Consider the following 23,480-nt stretch of genomic DNA (forward strand, 5'->3'; position numbering starts at 1 on the left):
TAAATATTACAGCCATCAAGATGCCAAGAAATTGTTTTGTGTAGAACTCTCAATCTAAAATCTAATTCAGGAAAAAAAAATAACAACCAAACAAAAATAAAGTATTTTTCCCTTTTCATGCCCCAAAGCATCATGTCTCATTTGAACTAAATTCAAATTCATTTTAAGTCTTTTCTCTCCACTTTTGATCATGCCATATCAAGTAAAGAGACATGAATCTGAAGTTCTATCTCTGTCAAGGAAAGAGAACTGATCATTAGCCAAGGCTTATTTTTTTCAATCAAGGTCCTAAAAATCAGAAACTTCTTATAACACTGTAATGTACATTTCACTGCATGCATGTAGAGAATGATTCTAGCAGTAAAATTGTTCACAAGCTTTCACAGAATCACAGAATCACAGAATAACCAGGTTGGAAGAGACCCACCGGATCACCGAGTCCAACCGTTCCTACCAAACACTAAACCATATCCCTCAGCACCTCGTCCACCCGTGTCTTAAACACCTCCAGGGAAGGTGACTCAACCACCTCCCTGGGCAGCCTGTTCCAGTGCCCAATGACCCTTTCTGTAAAGAATTTTTTCCTAACGTCTAGCCTAAACCTCCCCTGTCGGAGCTTGAGGCCATTCCCTCTTGTCCTGTCCCCTGTCACTTGGGAAAAGAGGCCAGCACCCTCCTCTCTACAACGTCCTTTCAGGTAGTTGTAGAGAGCAATGAGGTCACCCCTCAGCCTCCTCTTCTCCAGGCTAAACAACCCCAGCTCTCTCAGCCGTTCCTCATAAGGCCTGTTCTCCAGCCCTTTCACCAGCTTTGTTGCTCTTCTCTGGACTCTCTCCAGAGCCTCAACATCCTTCTTGTGGTGAGGGGCCCAGAACTGAACACAGGATTCGAGGAGCGGTCTCACCAGTGCCGAGTACAGAGGGAGGATAACCTCCCTGGACCTGCTGGTCATGCCGTTTCTGATACAAGCCAAGATGCCATTGGCCTTCTTGGCCACCTGGGCACACTGGTGGCTCATGTTCAGTCGGCTGTCAACCAACACCTCCAGGTCCCTCTCCTCCAGGCAGCTTTCTAGACAGGCTTCTCCTACTCTGTAGCACTGCATAGGGTTGTTGTGCCCCAAGTGCAGGACCCGGCATTTGGCCTTGTTAAACCTCATGCCATTGGACTCTGCCCAGCGGTCCAGCCTGTTCAGATCCCTTTGCAGAGCCTCCCGACCCTCCAGCAGATCGACACTTCCACCCAGCTTAGTGTCGTCCGCAAACTTGCTCAGGGTGCACTCGATGCCTTCATCCAGATCATTGATGAAGACATTGAACAGGGCTGGACCCAGCACTGAGCCCTGGGGAACCCCACTTGTCACTGGCCTCCAGCTGGATTTCACACCATTTACCACCACTCTCTGGGCCCGAAATGGACACACGAAATGGACACATTTCCACACGAAATGGACAACATTTTTAAATTAAAATAGGAAAATTAAAGACACAAACATGAGTCTGCAGTTTTCATGGCATGAGAAGCATAAATGAAAAGGTTTGAAAGTGTAGTGCGAGTCATGTCACCCTTAATCATTAAGGTCTAAACAATATTTTACAGGTGTAAATTTCTAAACATGAACTCCTCCGTCTTTTTGCATGCTGTCATGTCAGCTATTATGCTTTCAGTATTAGGATCTACCTCAAAGCCTTTTAAGCACCATAGGATTTCTTTCTGTCCTACTGGGACTTCTCTCTGATCTTGGATAGCCTTTGGATAACAGTAGGGATGAAAGATCTTGAAACTGAATGAATTAATGAACAAGCAAACTTTAAAGATTTCAGGCCCTTGTGTCTTAATACGACACAAATTACTTGTACTAAAATTGCCCCCGACATGAATAACTTTGCTTTATTTCTCTGTGCTATAAGCCAAGGATCTACAAAAACTAAGAGCTTTATGCTGATAAATTACTGCATTCAGTTTTCATAGGAAAACATATCTGTCTTCAGAAATTCATAATACCTCATGAAATCTGGTGAGGCTTAACATTTCTGTTCTGTGAAGCTCAAAGGGAGTTTGCTGTTATCAATAGCTATTTCTCCCCTTTGCTTTTAATATATCCGACTTAAAAGTATAGACTTATGTGGCATTTCAACTGTACAGTTCGAAGCTGGCTTGTGAAAACATCATTTGTTGTTGTCCATAAGTCATTACGACGAAATATCCAGTACTCATGAAACCACAGTTCCTATAAAATGACTCTGTAATAGACAGCTTGAGGATTTATAGCTCTCTTGTGACTCTTGTTTGAGATTCTTTCCTAATAACCACTTACTCATAATCAGATGGACTTTATGCAACCTCATCCAGTAAATGGGCCATATGAATGTTTCTCGATTATTGCCTTCATAGCTCACAGACCACACAACATTTGATAGTAATTCTGTGCAAAAACAAATTACTGTTCTAACAATAGAAATCTCAATGGCCTTGACATAAGTAATTTCAAAATACAGTGGAGCCTAGATCTAAAGGAGTGCTTTAGGGACAGAAAATTTGTTTGTTAGAATGTCTTCCCACTAAAATGATCATTACGTTCTTTGTTCTGGGGAAAAAAAAAAGAAAAGAAAAGAAAAAAAAGACAGGAAATTAGTTTGATAAAATTGTTAGGCTCTAAAATTTATGCTCCGCAAATAAATCTTTTAGTACGTTGCTTTCACAGGTGCCCAGAAAGAATATTTTTAATTTACATCTCAATATCAAACAAAAAATGTTTTGTCACACTGTTTGTAGAGGGCAGCCAAATATATCATGCTGTTTTGAATTACTTTAGGGAATTAAAAACTATGTATTGTACTTGTAAGTAATATGTATATGTGTAGTCCTAGTGTTAAGGTATTTTGTTTAATAATGCAGAGTATTTAGCAATGATTAAGAATATATTTTTTTCTGCAAATCTTGTGTTTGTCCTACTTAAAGACTGAGATATCAAACAACAATAGTGCATAAACCAAACAATATGATCAAATCAACAAAGATATTGTAAAAAGACAAAACAAGCTTTCATCTTGTCACACAATTTATGATATTCCTTGCTGTTGAACAGGTATGAGTTGAATACATGTTTTCTGATTCAATTGTTGGCAATTGTTGGTAGTTTTAGGGTTTCGTTTCTTGTTTATGATTCTGTTCTCAGAAGTAATTGGGTAATTACATTCACTTTTTTTTTCTGTCTTCCTTGTGCTTATCCTGAACTTTAAGTTTTGCTATAACATGATTTTTATCTGCAGAGTTACTGACATTTTGAATGTTAATTTGTTTTCATATGGTAACTGAAAAAGCATGTATCACACCCTGTGTTTTAAATAGCATGAGGCAGGCTCTTGACTGGAATTATTATTCAATATTAAACTCTATCCAGCTTCAGTGAGACGGAGGAAGGCTTTTCATTCATTCACTCAGCTGCTATTATTATTATTGCAGCTACAGTCCTAAATGTTTCCTAAGCTAGTGAAGAACAGTATGGGACCAAAGCAATTTAGCCAATATTAAATTTTAGAAAGATTAGTCAGTAAGGTTTGTCCTATTATGTGATTGTTCCGCTCTGTATGTGATTTTAAATTTTTGTCAGTAACCAGTTTATTAAATTTGTGTGTATAAAATTATTTTTAAAAGATATATATTAATATTGACACAGATTTAAATTTCAACAATCACATTACATGAATTTTCCTAGGCTGCGGTCTACCACAAAACACAAACCAAAACAAATATTACTCCTCACAAAAAAACCTTAGATGATTTATGATGTTTGGATTTCATAGATTAAATTTCAGTCAATGTCTTGCTATTTACATTATGTAAAATTACAGACACTCACATAAATTTTATCATATAAGTTTGCCAGGTATGTCAAGAAGCCATGCCATTTTCATAGAAATAGTTATATTTTACTGTCTTTTAACCTCAAACTTAACAAAACATTAAAACTAAGGAACTGCAAAGAAACTAAACTGCATATGTTATGACAGAGTAGATAATGCCTGCAGCAAAATAGATTTAGTGCTCTGTGTAAACTAAATGGTTATTTTGCTTTAACATTGTTATGTTGTTTTGGAGAAGGTAGAAATTCAAGTAAACTAAGCTGTACTTACCAGTGCCAGAGTTGTCATTTGCAGTATTGGGATACTTTGTACATTGCAAGTGAGTAGTACAGTGCTATTTATGCACCTAGTTTTTGCTCCAGATTTATGTCATTGTGGGCCTTTCTATTTTCTTCATTGACCTCTGATAATAGATCTTATTTCAGTTTTGTAATACCGGAAGCACTTTGGTTCTAGCTGAACAGGAAGGATTTGTTCTGATATTTGTATCTCTAACTTACTTGCAATAAGACATGCAGGCTGTTGTTTCACTCAGTCAGGACTCTTATGCTCATGAGTTTGAATGAGTGATATGTCTTCTGTTAGAGGGGAAGAAAGAGAGGGAAACATGTTTCCTCTGTTAATTTCATTTTCCTACCTAACTTTGTCTTTTGGGATATCACAGAATCATTTATGTTGGAAAAGACCTTTAAGAACATTGAGTCTGACTGTAAACCTAACACTCCACCACTGAATCATGTGCCTAAGCCTCACATCTACCTGTCTTTTCAATACTTCCAGGGATGGTGACTTAACCACCTCCCTGGGCAGCCTGTTCCAGTGCGTAATAAACTTCTTGTGATGTAATATTTCCTAATATCCAGTTTAAATCTCCCTGGCACAATTTGAAGCCATTTCCTTTCATCCTGTCTCTAGTTACTTGGTAGAAAAGACCGACAACCACCTCACTACAGCACCTCTCAGACAATTGTAGAGAGCAATAAGGTCTCCCCTCAGCCTCCTTCTCTTCAGACTAAAGAGCCCCAGTTCCCCCAGCCTTCTCCTCATAAGGCTTGTTCTCCATCCCCTTCAACAGTTTCATTGCCCTTCTCTGAACATTCTCCAGCAGCAAAATATCCTTGTAGTGAGAGGCTCAAAACTGAACACAGTATTTGAGGTGTGACCTCACCAGCGCTGAGTACTGAGGGAAAAAAATCACATTTTCATTCATTCTTCTCTGCTTATGAGACACATACTGACAACATTACTGCTCTGAATAAGCAAATAAGCAGGGGAATTTCTGTTCCAGCACCTGGAGCACCTCTTCCCCTTCCCTCTCTCACCTCTGTATCTGTGGGGCTGTTTCTCTCACAGTTGTTTCTTCACTCCCCTCTCTGCTCTGCAGTGTTTGCCCTTTTTAAAATATATTTCCCTCAAGGCACCACCACCTTGTCTGAGGGGCTCAGCTGTGCTTTATGATGGGTCAGTTGGAATTGGCAGAAACCGGTTGCATCCAGCATGGGGCACCCCCAGCCTCTCCTCACAAAGGCTGTCCCTGCACCCATTTTTTGCCAGCACTTGGAAACCTTTTCCCAATATAATAAGTTACATTGTAGAAAATGTAATTTAAATATGCAACATACAATTTTAAAATTTAAGACCTCAAAATTCTAGCAAATATATTTTAATATTAATCCAAAAGAAAACTGAATATTTCAATACTGTTATAAACTAAAAAAGTTTTTTTTTAATTTTTCCCCTTTTATTTTTGGTTTGGTAGTATCTTCATAGCATTAATTTTATTTCTATTATTGCATTAATTTTAATGACAATATCTTGAAATTCCAGAATAGTAAAAGGGCACAATATTAAAATGATAACATCACCAACTGTATATCATATCAATTGTATATCTTCATGTTATAGTTCTGTGTGTGTGTCTGTGTGTCTGTGTGTCTGTGAGTGTCTGTGTGTTTCAAACTATTTAAAGTCACTTTTTGAACAAGTAGGGGGTAATTATTATTGATGACAATAACTAGAGGACAATGACTAATTAGAAAATAAAAGGAGTGGAAAAAAATCCCTCTCAGAGGCTGATACCTGAAACATACACAGTTCAGGTAAAATTAAAAAGTCTGTAAATACCATGTTGTTCCAGCTACATATCCCAGGAAGATATTAAATGTCTGAAATAAGCAAAGTTCCCATAACATTTTCTGGGTTCCTTGTGAGGCATTCCTCTGAGTAGTAAATTATAAGTCACCATGGTCTGTAAGGCTGGACGGTTTTTATCCCATTGTTGGCATAATGCAAAGCAGCCAGAAAAAGAAATCAGAATGTGGTTTCCTATTTTGAAATGAAAGATCAGGCATTTATCATAGTTTTGGAGATGAGAAAATGCATCTTTTAGGATTCTTTTTCCTATCATTTTCCTTTAATTTGTTGAGTATTTATTTTTACATCCAAAATCTGATGACACCTTTTATCTTGTACTTCAGTTGCTTGGTTTTTTTAAGCTTTTCACACATGCAGAATAGATAACAATGATAAAAAATTGCTGTGTCTTTGATACTTACGATAAGAAAAAAATCTCTGTTGAGGACTGATTCAAATAAGTAAATTATGGAAATATGAAACAAAAATTACATACTCAAATTTGTTTGACTCAGAATAAGGGGAATAATTTAGACTTGAAGGTCAGGATTATGTGATAAAGTCATTCTCCATTGCCACTTTTTTGAAAAGTGTCCATATAAACTGCTTTAATAAGGACCAACTAAGCAATACAAAATGTTTCTACCTTATTTCAGGAGATGCTAATTCACATCCTATAGATGAAATAATTAGTAACACCCTCTTATCCTTAAATTATACTTTTTAGCCAGTGTAGCTAATAAAAGATTTGATTGTGTTGATTAGATATATTTTTTTGGTAAACTCATTCAGTATTTGTATTTCTTTGACTGGGATTTATATCTTAATTGTAAAAGCATCCTGACTGACACTTACCTTATAGTTGTACACAAAATTTTGAAAGAAATCTTGTGTACAGTGAAATTGTGCATAATCACATAAACAATGTATATAGGTTGGAAATAACATATTTCTTCTCCAGATTTTACAACTCTGTCTGTGACCAACTAATCTGATTTAATATACTATGGTCAGGGCTTACTTGGTGTTTGAATAGTATGATTTGTTACAATGGAGGTGCAAAAGCAAAAGGCCTTTTAACAGATTCACCTGCAGCAGTAGAAAATTATATATCTTTAATAACTGCTTCCATAATGCAAAATTTCCATCTGAATTAAACAACATATTTAAAAGACTTAAAAAAATACTTCCCTTGGCATTTTAGTGTTACTAAGTGCACAGACAATATCAACAGATTGTCAGGAAAAAAAGAACCACATTTCAAGGGGGTTAGTAGTAGTTTTTTGTCTGAAGGACTGTGTGGGACTCCATCCAAAACATAAGGAAATAATTTGCAAGAAAACAACATGTCAGAAATTATGCACCATAGATCTAACATGTTGAACAATTCATATTTTATGTATATATATATACACATGCATCTATGTGTATGCATAAACATATATACCTGTATACATGTGCGCATGCATATATGTGTATTCTTTTTTAGAAGATGTCACCCAACAATAGTAAAAGACAATAATTTTAGATAAAACCAAACTTGTTTTGGGGAAAAAATGGAGACTTCTCTAACATTATTATTACTTATTTACTACTTCATCTGATTTTCTTCTCCAAATGAGGACTGAACTACACGCTTCTAGTGGCAAAATAACTGAAGCAAGCAGTTTTTAAAGTTTGATTTATTTATTTCTATCTTAAACAACATCTATGCTGTGTTTGGAGCACACTAAATCTCTGTTAATATTTAAAATAAAGATTTATCTTTCTTAACCTTGTCAAAGTTCACATAACATATTTTCTTATAAACATAAGTTGTCCATCTTGCTGTCCTTTCTATAAATTCACACATACAGATAATCAAAGACAGTGTCTTGACTCTTCGGCATATACCCACTAATATGTTCTCTCTTTTTAAACTTCCTTTTATTTGTATTCATTATCTTTCCAAAACTTGATTTTAGTAAATTAAGATTTCCTCTGTCACAGGTTCTTGCTTACCTAGTTATGCAGTGTCTGAACTCCTCTGTCAAATTCTTATTGAACAATAATCCCATTTTCGCTACCCTTCGGTCTCCCAACATCTATGAAGAAATATTGTGACAAAAACTTTCAGTCTGACAATTAAGCAGAAGAGGAAATTCAGCGTGACAACAGACAAGTAACACACCTGAAAGACCATAGAATATGATAGCAATTGCATGTGGGAAAGAAGAAAAAAAAAAGAGGTGTTGATACAAAGTAGAGTTGAGAAGAAAATTATTAGGAAATAAAAGACTGACAGGATAGGCACAGCTTGAAATGAGTTTAAGGACCTTTTCAAAGGTGGCATTCTGTAAGAACAGCAATAGACAGCCTGGAGAACTGAGAGTAAAAAAAGAGAATCATTAAGACCTGAAGGGGTGATCAGCTGGATATTCAGACATAGAAAGGGAAGAGTGGGAAGTAGTACTGAAATCAGATGACATTCTAAGATCAAGTATGGGAAGAGCTGAAGGGTGCGGGGAGATAATGCTTCATAAATGTTTGCCAAGCAAATATTGAAGAAAAAAAGAATGGGAAAAGTGGTTGCATGATAGTATTATTGTTGAGTCAGTTTTTTAGTGAAATAGTCTGAGGAAAATGACGGCAATTTTATAATGTTCATGATGCAGTTTATCTTCAGTTTTTCTTCAGTTGTACTCACTATGATACTGTACAAACTGCAGCTCCTAACTCCTAAATCCCATAAATCTCCTGATAATTCATGTAAACAGTAATGCACCATTGTCTTTAGAGAGAAACAAAAAGTGGCACCAGCTAAGTGATTATTTGTATATCTGCAAGAATAACAATGCAGTATCTGCTTTGGGCATACCAATAATGTGAATGCAATTTCAAATAGTTACATAAATGTATTTTATTTCACAAGAATTTAACACTTTTTTCAGGTCCATTTCTTGTTGAGCTGCTGACTTATGAGGCATCTCATGAGACCTCAGTGCCAGGGAAAGTCATGGAACAGGTGATCTTGAGTGCTATCATGAAGCACATGCAAGAGAACCAGGTGATCAGGCCCAGTCAACATGGGTTCACAAAAGGCAGGTCTTACCAAACTAACCTGATCGCCTTCTATGATAAAGTGACTCGGCTGCTGGATGAGGGAAAGGCTGTGGATGTGGTCTTCCTGGACTTCAGTAAAGCCTTTGACACAGTTTTGCACAACATTTTGCTTCGGAAAATGTCAGCCTCTGGCCTGGATAGGAGCACACTCTCCTGGGTGGAAAACTAGTTGGATGGCCGGCCCCAAGGAGTGGTGGGAAATGGTGTGAAATCCAGCTGGAGGCCAGTGATGAGTGGGGTTCCCCAGGGCTCAGTGCTGGGTCCAGCCCTGTTCAATGTCTTTATCAATGACCTGGATGAAGGCATTGAGTGCACTCTTAGGAAGTTTGCAGATGACATTAAGCTGGGTGGAATCGTGTATCTGATGGAAGGTAGGAAGGCTCTGGAAAGGGATCTGAACAGGCTGGACTGCTGGGCTGAGACCAATGGCATGAGGTTTAACAAGGCCAAATGCCGGGTCCTGCGCTTGGGGCACAACAACCCTAGGCAGTGCTACAGACTAGAAGTCAGGCTGGAGAGCTGCCTGGAGGAGAAAGACCTGGGGGTGTTGGTTGACAGCTGACTGAACATGAGCCAGCAGTGTGCCCAGGTGGCCAAGAAGGCCAAGGGCATCTTGGCTTGTATCAGAAATGGCGTGACCAACAGGTCCAGGGAGGTTCTTCTCCCTCTGTACTCGGCACTGGTGAGACCGCTCCTCGAATCCTGTGTTCAGTTCTGGGCCCCTCACCATAAGAAGGATGTTGAGGCTCTGGAGTGAGTCCAGAGAAGAGCAACAAAACTGGTGAAAGGGCTGGAGAACAGGCCTTATGAGGAACACCTGAGAGAGCTGGGATTGTTTAGCCTGGAGTAGAGGAGGCTGAGGGGAGACTTTGTTGCTCTCTATAACTATCTGAAAAGAGGTTGTGGAGAGGAGGGTGCTGGCCTCTTCTCCCAAGTGACAGGGGACAGGACAAGAGGGAATGGCCTCAAGTTCTGCCAGGGGAGATTCAGGCTGGACATTAGGAAAAATTCTTCATAGAAAGGTTCATTGGGCACTGGAGCAGGCTGCCCAGGGAGGTGTTTAAGGCACGGGTGGAGGAGGTGTTAAGGGGCATGGTTTAGTGTTTGATAGGAATGGTTGGACTCGATGATCCAGTGGGTCTTCTCCAACCTGGTGACTCTATGATTCTATGATTCTAAATGTTTTCTGTAGGTGACTCCTTTGCAGTTACACTTTCTATCTTCTCCCTCCCTCAGTTAGTTATACTGAATGGTCATACTTATAGGTTTGTAATTTTCTTTTTATTTTTTTCAAAGTTTTCTTTTTCCTTTGAGATGAATATTTTGAAGTACTTTTCATAGTGACAATCTCCAGACCATAGTTACGTTAAACAATGCCATATTCCTTTAGCACTCTCTTTATACTGAATAGTTTTGTAGGGCATTATATTCATCAGCATAAGCAGGAAAAGTAGATTCTTGATTTAAAATGAAACTACTCGGCAATAACGGAAAAGACTGAATTTTTGCAATGCTGAGTTGTACTTTCTCTTTTTCAACACTGACAAACACCTGTTATAAACATTTTTTCATCATCTATGCACTCTTTAAATATTTTACAATTCTTTCAAGTACTTTCAAGTTACTATAGCAAATACTGTTCTTAGTGTATGTGAATAATCTTGTAATGCTAAGGTGGAAATATATCTATATGCTTATATAAAATATTTATAAAATATACTATATAATATAACATAAATATATTATAAAGTACAACATTTGTTATAATTGCATATTATATATGCTAGTATAAGAATTATGGCTTATTAATATTTAGTATATAGAATATTAAGCATTATAAATATACATAATATATTTTCATAAGATATAAATTATTATGGTTGGACTGCAATATTACAGCTGACTGTAAAAAACAAACACAATACCCATTTTTCAAGAGGGTAAATAGAGGGACCCTGAGAGCTATAGATCACTTAGCCTCATGTCTTTTCCCAGTAAGATCACAGAACCGATTATCCTGGAAGCTATTTCAAAATATATAGAAGACAGGGAAGTAATTAGACACAATTAACATGGCTTCACCAAGGGAAAATCATGCCTGACTAAACTAGTGGTCTACAACGGAGTAACCGTATCAATGGACAAGGGAAAAACTATGAATGTCATCTACCTGGATCTATAAACCAGCCTTCCTTCTTATGTGGTTTTCTGGAAATGTTTGAAAATGTTAATGTATTTGACCTCCAACAGAAAAATAAAGGGAATATTACTCATAGAGTGTATATACCGTAAGAAGTATACTTTCCATAAAATAATTACTGAAAAATAAAGAAGTATATCACCAGTGAAATGAAATACTAACTGATGTGTTTTAACCCAAGTGGACAGCTGAGCATCACACATACACTTGCTCACTCCACCTTGATGGGATGGGGCATGAATTGCAAGGGCAAAACTGGGAAAACTCATGAGTTGACATAATAGCAGTTCAACAGGTAAAGCAAAAGCTGTACGTGCAAGAAAAAGAAATCAGGAATTCATCCACTACTTCCCATTGGTGGGCAGGTATTCAGCCACTGCCAGGAAATCAGAGCTTCATCACATGTAATGGTTACTTGGGAAGACAAATATCATACTTCCCAATGTCCCTTCCTTCATTCTCCAGCTTTTACTGCTGAACACAACATGATATGTCATAGGATATGCCTTTTGTCAGTTCAAGTCAGGTGGCCTGGCTGTGTTTCATCCCAGCTTCTAGTGCATCCTCGCTTGGCCCGCTGGTGGGACAAAGTGAGGCATAGAAAAGACTTTGACGGTGCTCTGCTCAGCGATAGCGAGACCATTGGTGTGATACCAAAAACGGTTTTGTCACAGATCCAGAACATAGCACCATAGGAATTACTGTGAAGAAAATTAACACTATCCAAGCTAAAACCTGTACACAAACACAACCCTTAAGAGGCTAAGATACAGATCTCTACTCTACCTTTTCTGAGTTTTCTAATCCTGGAAGAGAAAAGCATGTTCACTCTTGTATGAAGTGAGTAACATGGAGGTAACATGCATATTTAAGTCAATGGCTTTCGTTTCCTGCTGTGTGGTGAACCCAGCAAAATGAAGGAGACAGGAGTGGAGCTTCTGCAGAGGCATGAGATAGATGATCTGTGAAGGAAAACATCTCCCAGCTCCTACTGAGCTCCTATCAGCATGCTTAGCTTTTGGGTGTGGTTTTTTTGGTTTTTTTTTTTTTTTTTTTGTGAGAGAGAGCGTGGGAACAAAACAGAACAAAACAAAAGGAAACAAAAAAGACCACATCATCTAACATCTTTACCCTTTTAGAAATGCTAAAGCTTATTATAGAAATTTTGGAAAGCCTAAAACATCACAATTAAGTGTAAAAAACCTTGTTGTGTAAAGACTTAAGATAATAATTTATGTTTTTTACCATAATATGACATCAATTTTTGTAGGCAGGTAGAATATTCTAAACATAAAGTATTCCACATTTAATTAGCTCTGTCTCTAATCCCCCTTTTCTATTCCCCCACCAAATACCAGTGAACAACTTCGCCAGTATTTTTAAGTCTCAATGTATCACTGTAACAGTCCTTGTAGAAAAGGCTGAGACAATGCATAAAAACATAACCATGTGGAGGATTTTCTCAGTGCATGGCGTAAAGTTGTTCACTATCAGAGACTGATGAGAAATGGAATTACCAGAAGAAAATGAAGGAGAACAAAAAGTCTTCAAACAAAAAGCTATAAACTGACCTCTTTCCTCTAAAGAGTGTAATCACATTGCCTGGGTAATTCTCTTGTTTTCAATGCTCTGCAGTACTGAAGAAGGTCTGAATTCTCTATTTCTCCCAGAGTACTATATTCTTTACTGACCTCAACTTAAAGCAACATTCAATAACTAATAGATAATTTTAATTAAATTGGAATTTCTTTTGATACTGTATTTCACACTGGACGGACTACTACAAATAGAGGTAGTAGAAATTTGTTCATCACTGAGTAAGATTTAGTTTTCATCTGCATGTTCTGAATTTGGCCTATTATCATTTAAATTTTTAAATTTCATAAAAATGATAATTTATTTACTTACGTGAATTCATTAGAACAGAAAATCAGCATTTCAGTCGTTCTGTCCTTTTTCAAGGTTAGTGGGAGCTCGTGATTCCACATATTAATAGATTCCTGCAAGTAATTAAAATACTCTTTTTTATATAGATCAAAATTTAAAAGAAAAGTATTTGAGTAATTACTTTTCCCAATGAGTACAGTCTGTGTTTTTCCATTGTTAGAAATGAATAGAGTTGATAACACAGGGGTACGCAAGATACTTCATACACTGACAGCTGCTGTGTTTTCATTAAAAAGAACTTTAAACTCTTGTATTATATTTGTTTTCTTATCCACTCTTTGAAGAATATTAAATATTGTATAGGTTAACTATACTTCAATATACAGCTATCATATAGGAGCCACCTTTTTCAAAGGGGAAGGAAAGTCTTTGTTCAAGACCTTGCAGGGCTCATTGACAGGGCTTTAAACTAGATGTGAAGGGGAAGGTGGATAATATCAGGCTTGCCTATGACAAGCTGCAGGGGGACACGCAATAGTTAGAGGGATGGGGTGCTGGTATGGGTCCTCCATCTGTTGCCCTGAGGTATGCTGGGGTTGCTACAGGAACGCTGAAGTCTTGCAGAGATGAGCAGGGGGTTCCTGAGGTAGTAGGTGTCAGCAAGGAAACTTCTGCAGGACACCTTAAGGAAGATAAGGAGTGTTCCACTAAGGAGGTGGTATGGTCCATATCCCAGCTGAAGTGCCTCTATACAAATGCATGGAGCTTGAGCAACAAAAAGGAGGAGCTGGAAGCTACAATGCTGCTAGAAAGCTTTGATCTGGTTGTCATTACTGAAACCTGATGGAACAAATCCCATGACTGGAATGTGGCAATTAGTGGCAATGGGCTGTTCAGAAGGGTCAGACTAGGAAGGAGAGGTGGAGGTTTTGCCATCTGTATCAGGAAATACAGTGTGAAGAGCTGTCTTTGAAGACTAGCCACAAACAGGTTGAAAGCTTATGGGTCAGAATAAAAGACCAAGGCAAAAAAAGGAACCTTGTAGTTGGTGTATACTACAGGTCACATGATGAAGGAGAGCCTACCAATGAAGCCTTCATCCTCCAGTTACAGGAGGCTTCACTCTCACAAGCTCTCATCCTACCAAGGGACTTCAACCACCCTGACATGTGCTGGAAAAGTAGCATGGCAAGCTGTAGGCAATCAAGGAGACTCTTAGAGTGTACTGAAGATTATTTCTTAGCCCAGCTAATAGACATCCCCACCTGAGGGGGTGTGATACTGGACCTGATAATCACAAGCAAACTCATCAGTGGCATTAAGATCAGGAGGCAGCCTGGCCTGCAGTGATCATGCACTGGTGGAGTTCAAGGTCCTGCGGGATATGGGACAGGTGAAGAGTATAGTCAGGATCCTAAATTTCAGGAAAGCAGACTTCCAGCTCTTCAAGAAGTTACTCAGTAGGACCCCCTGGGATATGGTCCTCAGGGTCAAGGGAGCAAAAGAGTGATGGCAAATATTTAAGGATGCTTTCCACAAAGTGGAAGAACACAGTCCCCAGATGCAGGAATTCAGGCAGGGAAGGGAAGAGACCAGCACGGCTGAGTCAGGACCTGCTGGTCAAACTGAAGAACAAGAGGGAACTGCACAGGCAGTGCAAGCAGGGACAGGGAACCTGGGAAGAGTATAGGGACATTCCTGGTTTTGTAGGGGTGGGGTCAGGAAGACCAAGGCACAGATGGAGCTGAACTTAACACAGGAAGTGAAGATTAACAATAAGGGCTTCTGCAGGTATGTCAGTTGGAAAAAGAAGGCTAAAGAAAGCACACCCTCACTGGATGAAAATGGTGACCTCGTATCAATGGACAAGGAGAAAGCTGAAGCACTCAGGAATATTTTTGCTCTCCTCACCCTTCCTGGGTCAATGGACAACACTATGGGGACCAGGGCAGTAAAGCCTCTCCCACTCTAGAGGAGAATCAGGTTTGTGAACACCTGGGGAACCTGAACACATGTAAGTCTATAGAAATTGATGAGATGCATCCTAGTGTCCTGAGGGAAATGACCGATGTGGTTTCCAAGCCACTCTCCAAGATATTTGTAAAGTCAGGGGAGTCAGGAGAAGTCCCTGGTGACTGGAAGAAAAGTAGCATTGTGTGCATTTTTAAAAAAGGTAGAAGAGTTGACAGTGGAAACTACTGACCTGTCAGCCTCACCTCTGTGCCTGGAAGATCACGGAACAGATCCTCATAGCAGCTGTGTCAAAACAAATGGAGGACAGGGAGGTGACTAGTGGCAGCCAGCATAGCTTCACTAAGGGCAAGTCCTGTATGACCAACCTAGTGGCTTTCTATGATGGGGTAACCACAGCAGTGGACATGGGAAAACCAAGAGATGTGATATATCTGGGCTTCTGTAAAGCCTCTTGACATGGCCCCTCATGACATCCTTCTCTCTAAATTGGAGGGAGATGGATTTGATGTGTGCAGTTTTTGGTGGGTAAGAAACTGGTTAGATGGTCGTATTCAGAGAGTAGTGGTCAATGGCTCAATGTCCAACTAGAGATCTATGACAAGTGATGTCCCTCAAGGGTCCGTACTGGAACCGGTGCTGTTTAATATCTTTATCAATGATATGGACAGCGAGACTGTGTGCAACCTCAACAAGTTTGCAGATGACACCAAGCTGAGTGGTGCATATGCCATACCAGAAAGATGGGATGTAATCCAGAAGGATCTGGACAGGCTGGAGAAGTGGGTCTGTGAGAACCTCATGAGGTTCAACAAGGCCAAATGAAGGGTCCTACACCTGGGTCAGGGCAATCCACAGTTTCAATAGAGGATAAGGGATGATGTGATTGAGAGCAGACCTGCAGAGAAGGACTTGGGGGTGCTGATTGATGAGAAGTTTGGCATGACCTGGCAATGTGTGCTTGCAGCCCAGAAGGCCAACTGTATCCTGGGCTGCATCAAAAGAAGCATGGCCAGCTGGTCGAGGGAAAGGATTCTGCCCCTCTATTCCTCTCTTGTGAGACTTCATCTGGATTACTGTGTCCATTTCTGGAATCCTCAATGTAAGAAGGGTATGGAGCTGTTGGAATGGGTCCAGAGGAGGGCTACAAAGATGATCAAGGGGCTGGAGCACCTCCTATATGAGGACAGGCTGAGAGAACTGGTTTTGTTCAGTCTGGAGAAGAGAAGGCTCCTATAAGACCTCATAGTACCCTTCCAGTACCTGAAGGGGGCATGCAAGAAATCTGGAGAGGGACTTTTTACAAAGGCTTCTAGTGATTGGACTAGGGGGAATGGCTATAAATTGGAGAAGGGAAGATGTAGACTAGACATTAGGAGGAAATTCTTACAACAAGGATGTTGAGTCACTGGAACAGGTTGCCCGGGGAAGTCGTGGCTGCCCCACCCCTGGAGGTGTTGAAGGCCAGGTTGGATGGGGTCTCAAGAAGCCTGATCTAGTGGGAGGTGTCCCTGCCCATGGCAGAAGGGGTGGAATTAGTTGATCCGTATGAACCATTCCACCTCAAACCGTTCTATGATTCTATGACTTTAAAAAGTTAGCACAGGTCTTGATTTTAAATAATGCAGCTACAGGAAGAAGTAAGCCCTCATCCATTTTTTCTGTGACTATCCAGTCTTGCAACCTTTAGGGATATTCCTTTAGGGAATAACCCTAGATGTTCTGTGCAGGCAGCACAGAATAAAGACAGGAAAAAATTGGGATTGTGCCCTGGCTGGTTACCCTCTAAGCCCTTGACAACCATTAATAAGTTGTTAAATTCTATTTTTTAAAAGAGGAAACAATAGAATTTACCTTTTGCTCCTCTAGAACAGGAAGAGAATTTTGCCACTACTTATATTCATGAGAATGTGAACTCAGTACATAGTGGTCAATAGTCTGACTATCTGACAGCAGCAATGAGCTCAGGAATTGTATAGGGAAAACAGAGGTAAAATCGGAATAGAATCGTAGAATCATAGAATCACCAGGCTGGAAAAAAACTCTGGGATCATCGAGTTCAACCATACCTATCTGCCACTAAACCATATCCTTAAGTACCTCATCTAGCCCATCTTTTAAATACCTCTAGGAATGCTGTTGAACTGTTAGATCTCTGTGAAATAGAACCCTATGGAAATAAATTGAATTCAGGCCAGAACTTAGTGTTTGCTACCAGTTTAACAGCCTTTTGTTCTAGAGCATGCAAAGATTATAATTACACCTGATCCATTTACCTTTGCCCCTTGTGCCTACTTAAAATTCTCTTTAGCACTAAGACTGTGCTAAACCATGGCCAAACCCTCAATATTTGTGGTGAATATTTTTTTTGTCAAGTATCTTCTCTTATATTTTCATTAAAATAATGACAAAATGATAATTGTAATCCTAGGTTAAATACTAGTGGCAAGAAACCGGGATTTGTTTTGGTATCTGAAATCTATTTTAATTGTTTTCTTGTATGATAAAGTAATACTTGAGTATTTCCAACATTTTAAATTTTATAAAAAGCAAACAAATAGTGTTCTGTTGAGTCAGAATTCAGTAAAATGCACGCTTTCAGAATTTGTTTATGGTAATGCTTAAAAATATGTTTAACAAATGGAAGTTACTTATCGACTTGGTTACCCTGAAGAATTCTTGGGTTTGTGTTTCATCGTAGTAAAGCTCTGAAATACGTGGAATGTAAACACTTCCAAATTAAAGAACACAATATAAAATGTAATATCCTTGAATGTGTATGTTATCTAGGAGGAAAAATCTCATAAATTTTCCAGTAAACTTTATTTTATCAAAAGTATCTATTAAATCTACTAAAAATTCTACTAAAATTATTAATAGGCATTAAAGAAAGTAGTTTTTTAGCATATATTCAGTTCTGACTGTGGCTAGCACATCTGTCCCTTCTTATTATCTTTTATGTGCTTTTGTTCCTCCCTCACATTCAAGACCTAATTTGTACTTTTTTCTGACTGTTGAAAAAGAAAGGAAGTGTTGATTTGCCAGTATTAGCATTTTTTTTTTTCTTGAAGAAACAAGTGTGAATCAGATTTAATTATGACATTTCATGTTTGGTGGTTGGTTTGTTCTGAGCTTTTTTGCCTGCCTGTATTTAGTTTGCATATGATTTTTTGTTTGTTTTGTTTTTAAGTTATCTAGGTATTCTTATCTTTCTTTCAGACAGAGGAGAGAGAAAAAGCAGTTGTATGAGATGCAATGTTTTGGTTTTTTTCAATTTGACACACAACTGTAAACATTTTCAGAGGGCATGTTTATTAAGGCCCCTAAAATGTTTCCATCTTTTCTGATCAGCAGAAAAAGTGTTAAGGGAACAAAGTGAAGAAATCACTTAATTCTTCACTGACATTTTTAAAGTTCACGCCACCCAGGAGAGATTCCTAAGGATAGTAAAGCATCAAAGATAACTTCATTATATTCCTTTAAATGGTCATGAGGGAAAGAAGCGAGTTCTGAATTTTCTAGGAGAAAATACAGGAACTCTCACATGAAATTTCTGAGGTAAAGTAAACCCACATAATTTAATTAAGGATAGCCAACATAGATTTAGGCAGAAGAGGTCACGTTTAACTAACTCATTTGAATTCTTTGAAGATATTACTGCCACAATAGATAAAGAAAATTCAGAAGATTTTTCAAAAGCACTTAAGGAGGTTCTACATTAGAGATCAATGACTAGCAAGAAATTAATAAAATAATAGGTAAAATTGAAGAATAATATAAATATTTTCTCTGATACAAATTGTTTTTCACCTTCTATGTGGTTTACATTGGGGCAGCCCAGTAGGTCCTTTTGCAGAATTTCTGTTAATAGCTTCTGTTGGTGTGTTACATGCTGCAGGTGGGAGCAAAATCCAAGTATGAAGGTGATGCTCTGACTGGAGACAGAAGAAATATATATAGAAAAATGAGACATAGTTAAATTAGGTTTGTAAAGCATGTAAACATTTCAGTCAATTAAATTTAAGTTTCTTCTAGCCATGAAACTATAGTACATTTAGCTGTGGAAAAGGTAGACACTTGTTTATTCAAATACAGTTTGCTAGCTCAGGATATAATAATGAAAATTAAACATTTATTTCTAGTTGCATTTTTCATGGAAGAGTAATTATAGATTCTTCTCAGGTTGTTTAGCTTGAATAGCAAATTGAGATACAAAGTATTGAGGACCTCAAAGAAACATGCTACCTGATGAGTTAAAGACCAACTGCTTTTAGTTTGCATATCTATCTAAATCAGTGTAGAGTAGTACTGCTAGCCATACATTCTAATGAAATTGCACTTGCAAATTGTCCTAGAAAAGTGTGAGGAGAATTTAACTAAAATATCAGATCACTGGAAAAGGAAAGAAAGAGAGGAAAAGAAGGAGAGGAAGCTAAGCAGAAGAAGGGGAGGAAGGAAGGAAGTGAGGAAGGAAGGAAGTGAGGAGAGAAGGAAGGAAGGAAGGAAGGAATTCCATATATCTGAGAATATCCAAAACAAGCTGCTATTAATTTATCTTGAAATTTTCCAGTTGTTCTCACATCACTAAAGAATAAACTGACTGACAGTTGCATGTTACCGGATGTTGAAAACAAAACATCAGTGGAACTTCTTGATTGAGAAGAGCATGGAGTTCTTACATCAGCCAAATCAAGAAAGTCTATATAATTAGAAATATAAGATGAATTTCTGTATTGCTTTCTAAATTATACTATTATATTGATTACTTAAATTCCAGTTATGATTTTTTTTCTGTTCCTTCTTTGATTTATAACTGAGTAGTAACTCTGTTCATCAAAAATATTCCCTAAGTATTCAAATTAATCTCTATATTTAACTGCATATTGTTTGCAATAAAAGATGAGATTGGAATTGCTATAATTTGTTTGCTATTTTAGCATTACAGAATATTATAAAGTATTTTTCAATTTTGCAGTTCTGCCAGTAGGTGGTGCTAGCAGTTTCTACATGTAATAATAAATGTGTTTATCTTGAATATTACCCGTTCCTGTAATGTGTTTCTAGTCTACTGAAAATAGCATATTTATATTTGATGCACTTGCACTCAAGGGCAGATTTGAATTCAGTTAGTATTTCTTTCAATGATGTCTGTAAACTATCCTTTAAAATATACGGTTTAGTGGGATAAATTATTACACCTATTAACTTTCAGTTGAAAGATAATATTTAAAATATGTTTTATAAGTAATTTACACAGTTTATAGCAGCTGAATCTTCAAATTATGGCTAAGAATTCAGCTTAAAAATTGTTTTTAGCAATAATCACTGTCAAGATGAACTGAGATTAGTGATTCAAGCATATTTACTACTTCTGTTTAATTCACTCTATAGGCTGTTAGGTCGTGAAAAATGAAACACTCTTTTGCTCGTGTAGGTCTTTTTAGCATACGGGCGTACCTGAAGTAAAATGTTTTGGGTTTTTTTTCCATACTTGAGGGGCAGACAAACTCAAGTAACTGCAGGACACCAAAATAATGCATACAGCAAATATCCATGCAAGGTGAGAAAACATACACATAATGTCAGAATGCTTGAAGTGTAGCAATACTAGCACTTTTAGCCTTGTAGCAGATGACAATAGATGCAAAAAAAAAGATACTTTGCTGCATGTTTGTTGTCCTTAATGAACTGACATAAAATACCTCTATGAGACAAAAGAAATCAAAGTATAACATGAAGTTTTCCCTTGGAAATATCACATAAAGATTAAAAAAAAACCAAAAAAAATCAAAATCCCAGAAATTACATAATGCAATTGTATATTACAATAACTTTTATGAAGGCATTATCTTCAAGGGATTGATTTGACTCATAGATTTTTGGCCACCGTAAGAAGGAACTTGTCAGTTTTTTTTCTCATTGCCATATTCATATGTACAATAAGAAATAAAATGAGAGAAATTTATCTTATTAGCATGTACCTGTAGTTCTGTAGTCAGAATTCACTGTTATATTTTGAATAGATCATGGATTCCTAAATGGAAAGATGAAGAAAGGCTTATGTAATTATTTCGCAGTATCTTTCATGACTTGATCAGGAGATTTACTTCCAATGTCTGAAAGATTCACACAATAGCTGATAACATTTCTGCTGTTATATATGGGTTTTTTCATAAACAAGTCAAACAGATTGTTTTCAAACTGTCAGTTTCTACAGGTGTTTGAGAAAATCTAGATAGGATGTGCGCTAACTTTTGTGTATTCTTGTTAATTGTGTGTACAATTATTGAACTATGAAGGGTTACTTACTTGGTGGCGAACAATTGCCTGTAAGCTAAGAGATTATTTATTTATTTTAATTTTGATCATTGATGATTATTCAAGGAAAGGAATGCCCTCTTCTCTCAAGGAAGCTCAGGGGACTTGCCTTTTCACTTGTTCACTGATCGCCTGTAGGCATTTAACAAGTATAACTGTAAGGGGTGTGTTTTGCATTCATAGATGCTAACCAGTTTTTAATTCTCATTGTGTTCATGTATGGTTCATGGCCTGAGTTGCATACTTTGGAGGAACGTGAGGTGCGAATAAATTTTAGCTGGCTGATAAACAAGATAATCCAGCAAAAAGCTGAGATGAGACTGGCTATTGAAGACTTTCTTCTTGTCAAACTGACAATAATGCAAAATTTCACAGTGTATGAGGGTTCTTATTCTCATACTGGAAATAGATTTGGTTGTAGCAGGTGGAGGAATGTGTCGTTGTAATGTGTACATGTATATTATGTACTTGGTTTCCAAATTTCTCAATCGATTGTCATCAAGTTGTATAATAAGAAATAAGGCTGGTAGAAGCAGAGACATCTCATTGTTAATTTCACATGAGTGGCTCCTTCAGTGATTAACTGAGTCAGGTTATTGTAGTGGCACAGGAATTTAAGCATGGTAAGTCACCTTTAAACAATGAATTCTGTCCTTTCATGACAAGATTTCAAATGGACATTGTTATACAGAAACATATGAAATGGATCATCTGAAGGAACATGGAGACAGATCCTCCCCTAGATAAGTGTCTACCAGATGTAATCAGAGAGCAAAGGCTAGTCGTCCTCCAAAAGACAGTGTGCTGTACAGTAAGAAAAAGAACAGGAGTCTTGAATCTTGTCACGGTGCTGAAGTCACCACCAGCCCTGACTGACACTTCACTGCCTCCTCAAGGCTTACCCCACCCTGTTCATGTCCCAGGACTCCACATCAGCCCCCTAAGGATGTCAACCCCCATCCCACTGATGCCACCACAGGGCTGTCCTCCAGCCTTCAAAAGCCCCGCCCCACCATATGCTACACCAAGGTGGGTTCAGCTGCAGGCCCACGTCTCAGCCCAGCCTTGGCCTGTCAAGGTAGCCCTGGCTGCCCACTTCCCAGCTGGAGAGTGGGACCACGCTGTGACTGCCAGGAGGGACAGGGGCTGTGGCACATCTTGACAGACCCCAAGAGGGACCCCAGGTACCAACACCAAGGGAGACGCCAGCCACTGCAGACTCCCGAGAAGTGCTGACTCCAGGGTCTCCAGCCTGGGACCGAGAAGAACCATTCTGAAGATGAAACTGGGTTTATCAGCATATGTTTTCACTCCTAGTTTTTAATATCAAATAAAATATAATTTATTAAAACTGTAAATTGTGATGATAACATTAACTCATTCTTTGCTTTCTTGGCTAAATGACTTAAGATGTCCAGAACATTTTTTTTTTTAAATGTGTTGAGTATGATGTGGTATCTGGATCATATTTCCAAGTCTCATGATATTCCAAAGTCATGCCAAACCTGACTAAATGAATCACCACTTAAAGACAGCTAGCAGCACAGCAAATCAAGCAGCAAGATTAATTTAACACATTCATCCATAATAGTGATGCAGACTGAGTCATGCTGACTATTATATTACAGCAGAAAATTCCATTATCCTTTTGGTTACTTGCTGTTTTTCCACCAAAATCTGATATATCTATATCTGTCTCTATATCTATACACACATACATGTAAGCGTATATGTATATGTGTATAATATACATATATATGCATATATACTTACATTTGCATATATACATGTTTATGACTGATATGTAATAGCTTAATATATGTATTGATATATAGTAGCCCATACAATTAGATTATATCTATAACCCAGGTTGTTTTTGTTCTCAATATGGGGATTGCCTCTGTGTTTATACCTAAATATATGCATCTACACACGTAAGAGTCACTAAACATACTGCGCATAGGCTGTTATCATTTTGAGAAGATACTTGGTGCACCTGAATC

This window comes from Phaenicophaeus curvirostris, chromosome 1 (genome assembly GCF_032191515.1).
Source record: "Phaenicophaeus curvirostris isolate KB17595 chromosome 1, BPBGC_Pcur_1.0, whole genome shotgun sequence".
Classification (NCBI taxonomy): domain Eukaryota; kingdom Metazoa; phylum Chordata; class Aves; order Cuculiformes; family Cuculidae; genus Phaenicophaeus; species Phaenicophaeus curvirostris.